Source organism: Triticum aestivum, chromosome 6B (assembly GCF_018294505.1).
Source record: "Triticum aestivum cultivar Chinese Spring chromosome 6B, IWGSC CS RefSeq v2.1, whole genome shotgun sequence".
NCBI lineage: Eukaryota > Viridiplantae > Streptophyta > Magnoliopsida > Poales > Poaceae > Triticum > Triticum aestivum.
In genome coordinates this window covers 478,304,650-478,314,401 of record NC_057810.1, presented here as the reverse complement: position 1 = coordinate 478,314,401, position 9,752 = coordinate 478,304,650, and the positions used below count along the sequence as shown (strand labels likewise).

The window sequence follows — 9,752 nt, the reverse complement described above, 5'->3', positions numbered from 1 at the left end:
GGGTTTAAACCCGTAAACATCGAACCATATGATGGGACAACAGACCCCGCGGTATGGATTGAAGATTTCCTTCTCCACATTCACATGGCCCGCGGCGATGATCTACATGCCATCAAGTACCTCCCACTAAAGCTCAAGGGACCAGCTCGGCATTGGCTGAATAGTCTGCCGGCAAACTCCTTTGGCAGTTGGGAGAACCTGGAAGACGCATTCCTCGACAACTTCCAGGGCACTTATGTGCGACCACCGGACGCTGATGACTTAAGTCACATAACGCAACAGCCCAGAGAGTCAGCCAAGAAATTCCGGACTCGGTTCTTAACTAAAAAGAACCAAATTGTCGACTGTCCGGATGTCGAAGCCCTAGCGGCCTTTAAGCATAATATCCGTGACGAGCGGCTTGCCCGACACCTTGGCCAAGAGAAGCCGAAATCCATGGTAGCCCTTACGACACTCATGACCCGCTTTTGTGCGGGCGAGGACAGCTGGCTGGCTCATAGAAATAGCACATCAAGAAATCCTGGCACTTCTGACGCCAGAGATAGCAACGGCAAGCCCCATCGCAACAGACACAAGCGTCGCAATAATGGCGATAACGCCGAAGACACGGCCGTCAATGCCGGATTTAGTGGCTCCAAGTCCGGTCAACGGAAAAAGCCATTTAAAAGAAGCAATCTGGGCCCGTCCAGTCTGGACCGCATACTCGATCGCTCATGTCAAATCCACGGCACCCCCGATAAACCAGCCAACCACACCAACAGAGAATGTTGGGTATTTAAACAGGCCAGCAAGTAGAATGCCGAAAATAAGGAAAAGGGGCCGCACAGTGATGACGACGAGGAACCCCGGCCGCGGAACATAGGGGGGCAGAAGAAAATTCCTCCCCAAGTGAAAACGGTAAATATGATATATGCCACCCATATTCCCAAGCGGGAGCGGAAGTGTGCACTAAGGGACATCTACGCGATGGAGCCAGTCGCCCCAAAGTTCAACCCATGGTCTTCCTGTCTGATCACCTTTGATCGCAGGGAGCATCCGACTAGTATTCGTCATGGCGACTCAGCCGCACTGGTCCTTGACCCTATCATTGACGGATTCCACCTTACACGAGTCCTCATGGACGGTGGCAGCAGCCTGAACCTGCTCTATCAGGATTCATTATGCAAAATGGGTATCGATCCATCAAGGATCAAACCCACTAAAACCACCTTCAAAGGTGTCATACCAGGTGTAGAGGCCTATTATACGGGCTCAATCACACTGGAAGTGGTCTTCGGATCCCTGGACAACTTCCGAAGCGAGGAGTTAATCTTCGATATCGTCCCCTTCCGCAGTGGTTATCATGCATTGCTAGGACGAACCGCATTTGCTCGATTCAATGCGGTGCCACACTACGCCTATCTCAAGCTCAAAATGCCCAGACCTCACGGCGTTATAACAGTCAATGGAAATAAAGAGCGCTCCCTCCGCACGGAGGAGCACACTGCGGCCCTTGCAGCAGAAGTATAGAGCAGCCTCCTTAGGCAGACCTTCAATTCGGCAATAAAGCCCCCGGACACCGTCAAGCGAGTTCGGAGTACTCTACAACAGGACTATCTGGCCCGTCTAGAGCTCGCCTAGCAATTCAGCCTCCGTCCTAGTCCCAGTCAAGCGGTGAAATTTGTGCCGCGCATACATAATTACGCACTCAAAATACCATGGGCATAGACGGAGGCACAGCTAAAACTGCAGTCCACAATGCGACCCGCCCCAGAATCCACATACTTTCACCTTTTTCTTTCTTTCAGGTCCCTATCTTCTTGAGGCTCTTCCGATAACCTGATTATCGGACCCACCATGGGGCGGGAACGCGAAGGAGGCAAGGAGCGCTGACATACAAGGGAATCCCCATGTGGTCTCTGATAACGATCGCTATACCTGTTTTACATACCCGCACGCAGCTCGCTCTTGGTTAGGCCATGACAAATAGTCCTATTTGCTTATCGCACTACGTGTATACATACGCCTTGATGTATCATAACAATGGAAAATAATATACAGCGTCAGCTTATTATTACATTTCTCCTCTTTTCCTTCGATTGTTCATTTATTATAAATCGCACCCGTACATTTTGGTGCATTCAGTTTGCCAGGGGCTTCAATGTACCCCATAACACGGCAATAAAGTCCGAACACTTTCGAAAGTGTAACACCCCAAACTTATAGCATTATATGCATCAGCTCCGAATCATGTCTTGGGTCAATATTGGGTTGCCCGGCTCCTGTGCTTTCTACCCTACATTACGCTATATCGGCTAGGGTAGTAAAGGGAGAACTACTGCGATTGTGTCCCGGTTCTTTCGGACAAGCACCTCAGTAGAGAAAGCCGAAAATTGACTGTCATGATGCGGCGAGAGCTGGTCGCTGTTCGAGAGGTTTCAAATCCTTAAAGATTTTTTCCACTTCAGGCGAGGAATCGGTCTTTGTTCGATTTAGGCATGTATAGCGCCCCAAGTTCGGCCTTTCGAATACCAAGGGCTACGTTGAAATTTAAAATTATAGAACTTCTATGGCTAAGTGAGGGTGATAAAGTTGTATAGTCCGATTGCCTTGTTCGTTGCGCTAAACACCTCCTTAAAGGACCAAAAATTTGGATAAAGAGTGTTTAGATTTACCCCAAACACCCCTGTACTAGGTACATGGGGGCAGAAGCCGACGACTGGCCAACCCTTAGAATTTGTAAGCGGCCGCACAGGAGGTAAAAATTTAAATCAACAAGCGTTATATTGCGCAAATGAACTTGTTTCATATTACAGGATAAAAAGAGTGCATTCACTCAAAGATTACATCCTTCGCACATTGCTCCGCCATAAGGCAGGAGCCCTTCAGGACACTGTCATAGTAATTTTTGGGCCGGCGGTGCTCCTTGCCCTTTGGTGGCCCTTCGGTCATCAGCTTTTCGGCATCCATCTTCGCCCAGTGCACTTTTGCGCGGGCGAAGGCCATGCGCGCACCTTCAATGCAAACTGACTGCTTTATGACTTCAAGCCACGGGCAGGCATTCACAAGCCGCTTCACGAGACCGAAGTAGCTGCTGGGCATCGGCTCGGCAGGCCATAGCCGGACTATGAGGTCCTTCATGGCCAGTTCGGCTGCCTTGTGCAGTTCGACCAGTTGCTTCAGCTGGTCGCTCAAGGGTATCGGATGTTCTGTCCCAAGATATTGAGACCAGAACAACTTCTCCGTCGAGCTCCCTTCTTCGGCATCAGATATGCTGCGTGGTAGATCTGTGAACGCTCCTGGAGAGCTCCAAATTCGGGTAAGTAAAAGGAAAGTCTCATTCACATGCTTGCTTTGCATAATGAATGCCTTACCCGCCGCAATCTTCTTGGCCGCCTGAAACTCCTGGAGGGCCTTCTAGGCTTCGGATTTGGCGTCCTGCGTGCTCTGGAGGGCCTTAGCAAGCTCGGACTCTTGAGTCTTAGAATCACACTCCAAGGACTCGTATTTCTGGACGAAATCCTGGAGTTCTTGCTGGACCTCGTTGACTCGGGCCTCTTGCTTCTCGTGCTCGGAACGTTCCTTGGCCACTTTGTCTTCGGCCTCGGTCAGTGCCTTCTTAAGGGCCGCCACTTTAGTTGTGGCCCCTATCAAAGTTCATGACGCTTCTATCAGCAAAAACCATTTATCCTTTATAAATATATAAATGGGGTATCGCGTACCTTGACTTTCCTCGAGTTGCCTCTTCACGAGGTCGAGCTCTCCCTCGGCCCGCTCCAGGTCCTGCTTTAGTCTAGAGACCTCCGCGGTACGAGCGGCAGCGGCCAGCAGTGACACCTGCTTATTCACATAGACATCTTCTGTTAGACTCCTGCGAACATTATTTGATCCTCTGTTCGGCTTTTTCTTTCCGAACACCAAACAGAGAATCAGGGGCTACTGTCTATACCGTGATATTCTCTCACAATTCTATTACTTACCTCAAAGCCTGTTAGGAGGCTAGCGCAGGCTTCGGTCAATCCGCTTTTGGCGGACCGGACCTTCTCAATCACCGTTCTCATAATGGTACGGTGTTCTTCATCAATGGAAGTGCCGCGAAGCGCTTCCAGCAAGTTGTCCGATGCCTCTAGATGGACAGAGGTCATCGGTACAGGTGGCTCGCCCTCCTTAGAGAGAGGCTGTCTGCCTGAGTTCGAAACCACTTGGGGGTTTTGGAGCCGTATTCGGCTGGGGGCCAAACTGGTTGCGGCCCCCATTATCAGATTCCATGGGGGTCTTCCCCCCCCCCCCCCATGTTCCCGGCGACTGGGATTTGGCCTGGGGGTGTCTTCGGAACTATCTCCCCTGGCCTGGTATCCTTCGAGACAACACCTCGGTGTCGTCCGAGGGCCTAGGGGAGGAGGCTGTCGGAAACGAATCGTTGTTCATCACCGACGGGCCTAGAGACCCCTCCGAAGAGGAGGATACCTCGATGTGGGATTTGGCCGGACTACAGGTACACGTTCGACATAATAAGAAGCGATAAAGCAAACATACCGGAAGTTCTATTGTGTCCGAATACTTACGACTTTGCCAGGGGCTTGTCCCTCGGCTCCCACTCCTCGCTGCCGTTGGTGGCCGCAATGGAGTGGTCCGGAAGGAAGGTTTTTCCCTTCTTGGGCACCTCAGTGGAAGAGTGCGTCTCAGTGTCTTCGGACGTCGCGTCCAATGCAACCTTGCGCCGGAGACCTTTCCTGGTCCCCGCGGCCGTCTTCTCGACTTTCTTCTTCGGCACCTCATAGGACGCCGGAAACAGCATCTTCGTTAGAAGGGATGATTCTGGATCTTCAGGTAGCGGAGCCGGACAGTCAATCCGCTCCGCTATCGCTACCCAGTCTTGATTAAATCGGCATGAAGGCTTAGATTCCTCCCGCGGATGTGCTGGTAAAAGGCACATCTTGCAAAATATAAAAACTCACCTGATGGCTTGGCATTTCGCGCTGAGTCCGCGATCTTCGGTTATGGGTGGTGGGACCTCGTTGGCCTTGAGGAGCACCTTCCAGACGTCTTCGTGCATCGTGTCAAAGAGCTCCCGCAGCATTTGGTGTTCGGCCGGGTCGAACTCCCACAGATTGTAAGCCCGTCCCTGACACGGAAGAATCCGGCGGAGGAGTATGACCTGGACCACATTGACAAGCTTGATTTTCTTGCCTATCATATTTTGGACGCGGGTCTGAAGTCCGGTCAGCTCCACCGCTGAGCCCCAGGCTAAACCCTTCTCTTTCCAGGAGGTGAGCCACATGGAGACACCGGATCGAAATTCGGGGGTCGCCGCCCAGTTGGTGTCGCGCGGCTCGGTGATGTAGAACCACCACAATTGCCACCCCTTCACAGTCTCCACAAAGGAGCCTTCGGGCCAAGTGACATTAGGCATCTTGCCCACCATGGCGCCCCCGCACTCCGCTTGTTGGCCGCCCACCACCTTTGGCTTTACGTTGAAGGTCTTCAGCCAAAGGCCGAAGTGGGGCGTGATGCGGAGGAAGGCCTCGCACACGACGATGAACGCCGAGATGTTGAGGATGAAGTTGGGGGCCAGATCATGGAAGTCCAGCCCGTAGTAGAACATTAGTCCACGGACGAACGGGTGGAGGGGGAATCCCAGCCCATGGACGGAATGAGAGAGGAATACTACCCTTTCCTGGGGTTTCGGGGTAGGGATGATCTGCCCTTCGGCCGGAAGCCGATGCGCGATGTCTGCGGACAGGTATCCGGCCTCCCGAAGCTTCTTGATGTCCTCCTTCGTGAAGGAGGAGGCCATCCACTTGCCTCCCGCTCCAGACATGTTTGGAATGTCTTTGCGGAGAAGGCAAATGCTTGGGCGTTGGAGCTCGAGCAAGAGAGAATGGATGAGCAGAGGAAGAAGAAGGCGTGGGTAAAAAAGGGGAATCCTTATCTCCTTATAAAGGCAGCAGGGATCATGCGCCTCCCCACTTGCCCTGGAAACTCTCTTATTCCCCAAGCGTCGTGTTAATGGCACGGTTGGGTTACCCACACCCGTATTAATGAGAATCCCGTGATAAGGGGACACAATCTCTGCTTCGACAAGACGTGCCAATGAAACCACCTCGCAAGATGTGCAGTAGCAGGTTGAGAAAAATGGTTCGAATAATGACCAGGTCGCGGCGTGATGTCACGTTATGAAAAAGTTGTCAGCAGATTAGACTTGTGGAATATTGTGCTCTCTACGATGGTATGTGGAATATGTTTTGCAGAGCCGGACACGATTCTTGTGTTCAAGATCTTCTTTGGAGTATACGGAGAAGGAACCCGCCTTGCAATGCCGAAGACAATCTGCGCGCCGGACTCATCATCATTGAAGCCTGGTTCAGGGGCTACTGAGGAAGTCCCGGATTAGGGGGTCCTCGGACAGCCGGACTATATGCTTATGCCAGACTGTTGGACTATGAAGATACAAGACTGAAGACTTCGTCCCGTGTTCGGGTGGGACTCTCCTTTGCGTGGAAGGCAAGCTTGGCAATTCAGATATGTAGATTTCCTTCTCTGTAACTGACTCTGTGTAACCCTAGCCCCCTCCGATGTCTATATAAACCAGAGGGTTTAGTCCATAGGACAAGAACGATCATAATCATAGGCTAGCTTCTAGGGTTTAGCCTCTACGATCTCGTGGTAGATCAACTCTTGTAATACTCATATCATCAAGATCAATCAAGCAAGAAGTAGGGTATTACCTCCATAGAGAGGGCCCGAACCTGGGTAAACATTGTGTCCCCCGCCTCCTGTTACCATTAGCCTTAGACGCACAGTTCGGGACCCCCTACCCGAGATCCGCCGGTTTTGACACCGACAAGGGGCGCGCGCCTCCACCTGGCTGCCAGCCTCCTCTCTCCACTAGGGCCCAAGAAGGCCCAATAGTCCCCTGGGGTGTTCCGATAACCTCCCGGTACTCAGAAACTTATCCGATACTTCCCGAAACTATTCTAGTGTCCGAATGTAACCTTCCAATATATCAATCTTTACCTCTCGACCATCTCTAGACTCCTTGTCAAGTCCGTGATCTCATTCAGGACTCCGAACAAACTTTGGTCACCAAAACACATAACTCATAATACAAATCGTCATCGAATGTTAAGCGTGCGGACCCTACGGGTTCGAGAACTATGTAGACATGATCGAGACACATCTCCGATCAATAACCAATAGTGGAACCTGGATGCTCATATTGGCTCCGACATATTCTACGAAGATATTTATCGGTCAAACCGCACAACAGCATACGTTGTTCCTTTTTTTATCGGTATGTTACTTGCCTGAGATTCGATCGTCGGTATCATCATACCTAGTTCAATCTCGTTACCGGCAAGTCTCTTTACTTGTTTCGTAATCATCATCTCGTAACTAACTCATTAGTCGCATTGCTTGCAAGGCTTATAGTGATGAGCATTACCGAGAGGGCCCAGAGATACCTCTCCGATACACGGAGTGACAAATCCTAATCTCGATCTATGCCAACCCAACAAACACCTTCGGAGACACATGTAGAGCATCTTTATAATCACCCAGTTACGTTGTGATGTTTGATAGCACACAAGGTGTTCCTCTAGTCTTCGGGAGTTGCATAATCTCATAGTTAGAGGAACATGTATAAGTCATGAAGAAAGCAATAGCAATAAAACTTAACGATCATTATGCTAAGCTAACGGATGGTTCTTGTCCATCACATCATTCTCTAATGATGTGATCCCGTTCATCAAATGACAACACATGTCTATGGTCAGGAAACATAATCATCTTTGATTAACGAGCTAGTCAAGTAGATGCATATTAGAGACACTCTGTTTTGTCTATGTATTCACACATGTACTAAGTTTTCAGTTAATACAATTCTAGCATGAATAATAAATATTTATCATGATATAAGGAAATATAAATAACAATTTTATTATTGCCTCTAGGGCATATTTCCTTCATAATAGGCCAGTAGCAAATACTCTTTGAAGAGAGGAGAAGATTTGCAAGAATTGCATTTTTTGAGTGTTAACAAATGTTCAGTAATTTATGGAGTACAGCAACAACATCACATTAAGAAAGTGAGCTAAATCATCACATTTTCAACTCATTACTGAATCTTTTTAGTGAAACAGGGAGTACAACCAAATTCAATGAATTAAGCTACTCCATTTTGAAGTACTCCTCAAGTGCTCAAACATGCAGAGATACAAGTACTATTGCCATAGTTTCAGTGCAACACACCACTCCTACTCCAAAGTGAATTTCAGTACTGCAGCAGCGGCATCACTACTACTCCCAACTGAATTTTACTCCAAACTGAATTTAAGAAAGTGAACTGAATTTCAGTGTTAACTTACTTGAGCAATGTGAGCATCAGTACAAAGATGCTACATCTCGTCTCCCACCTCTCGTTGGTGCAGCTAGTAGGTTGATGAGGCATCTACACAAGGCTTGCCAAATTAAAACAAGTCCAATTCGAAGAAAAACATCAAATCAAGTTCAAGGGGGCTGCTGCATCAAACAGAGAAAGAGAGGAGAAGAGGGGAACCTGCTCTGCTTCGCTCGATCTACTGCTTGAAGAGAGGAGAAGAAGATAGCAAGGCGAAGCTACTGCTGCTGCCGCACGTCGGGGAGGCGCCTTATTTGAAGCTACTGCTATTGCTACTGCTTGAACATGCTCTGCTGCGGCTAGGCACCTGCGGCCAAGTTAAATATGATTAATCATGTCGGGGATGAGCAACAGCGAGGAGGAGAGGAGGGGGTGGTGTACTGCAGCTGCTGGCGTTGAAGAGGAGGGGCTGGCGTACCACAGCTGCTGGATCGAGCCGCCACGCTTCGGATCCAGCCGCCGGAGTGGAGTAAAACTGAGATCTTGAAGAGCGAGAGGCGACGGCGTACGGCAACATGGAAAGGCGGCGACGGCGCGAGAGGGAGAGGCGGAGGCGCTGCGTGTGGGGTAGAGGCGCTGGCGACGCGTGAGGGAGGCACCGGTGACGACGAGCTAGGGATTCAGCAGAGTGAGGAAGAGGCACGAGTGAGCGAGCGAACGAGAGTGACTGAGTGAGCGAGCGAGAGAGTAGGAGGGTAGTTTCGGAAACGATGAAAAATTTCTAACGTGACGGAATTCTAAATATACTAAACCTGGCCATGTTTAGTTTATCATTTTTTGAGTTTTTTCTATCATATAAAAGTGCCCAATGGATGGCTGACGCGTGTATTAGTGGGGGACACAGTTGTGTACACGGCCGGGTGCGCGCAGCGGACGTCAATGCGAATTGTTAGAAAATGTGGCCGCCTTTGTCGATTGGTTGCACGTTCTGTCTGGTTTCTAGCTCGGGATTGGCTACGTTCCTGTGTTTGCGGACATCAATTTGTCTACGTCGTGATTTGGAAGCTTCTGCATCCGCTGCTGCTTATTTCTTTCTTTTTTCCTCCCCGCCACTTACGCTAGCCTGGGGTCGGTTGCCGCATGCAGCTTCTTGATTTCTCGACCTGGCGGTTGCCGCTTTGGTATGATTTTCTGGGCCTTTCGGTGTCGCCTTCGCTGCCCGTTTTCAACTTGACTTCTTCTCTTCTGCTGCCTCCTATAAATAGTGCCGCCCTCCTGCGTTCGCCCTTCATTCTGTTCGCTTCGGCCTGCTCTCTGTCCTCTCTAATCAGTGGTGTCGTTTCTTGGTCCGGCGATGGTTGTTCCCGCTGCTGCTCGGTCCGGACGACGCCGTCGGGGCCGCCCTCCTGGGATTCGGGCGGCCGTTATTGCGAGT

At 50.2% G+C, this 9,752-nt stretch overlaps 1 long non-coding RNA gene across 1 annotated transcript in view; it reads right to left on the bottom strand.

The window, feature by feature from the left end:
• LOC123137557 (uncharacterized) overlaps positions 1 to 9,072 on the bottom strand; it is a 13,350-nt gene extending 4,278 nt beyond the window's left edge. Inside the window, exons 1-3 of the long non-coding RNA XR_006468348.1 lie at positions 8,759 to 9,072; positions 8,537 to 8,684; positions 8,346 to 8,428 (exon numbers count right to left, since the gene is read on the bottom strand). This is a non-coding gene — a long non-coding RNA (uncharacterized lncRNA). The remainder of the gene's footprint in view (positions 1 to 8,345; positions 8,429 to 8,536; positions 8,685 to 8,758) is intronic.
• Positions 9,073 to 9,752: the final 680 nt, after the last annotated feature.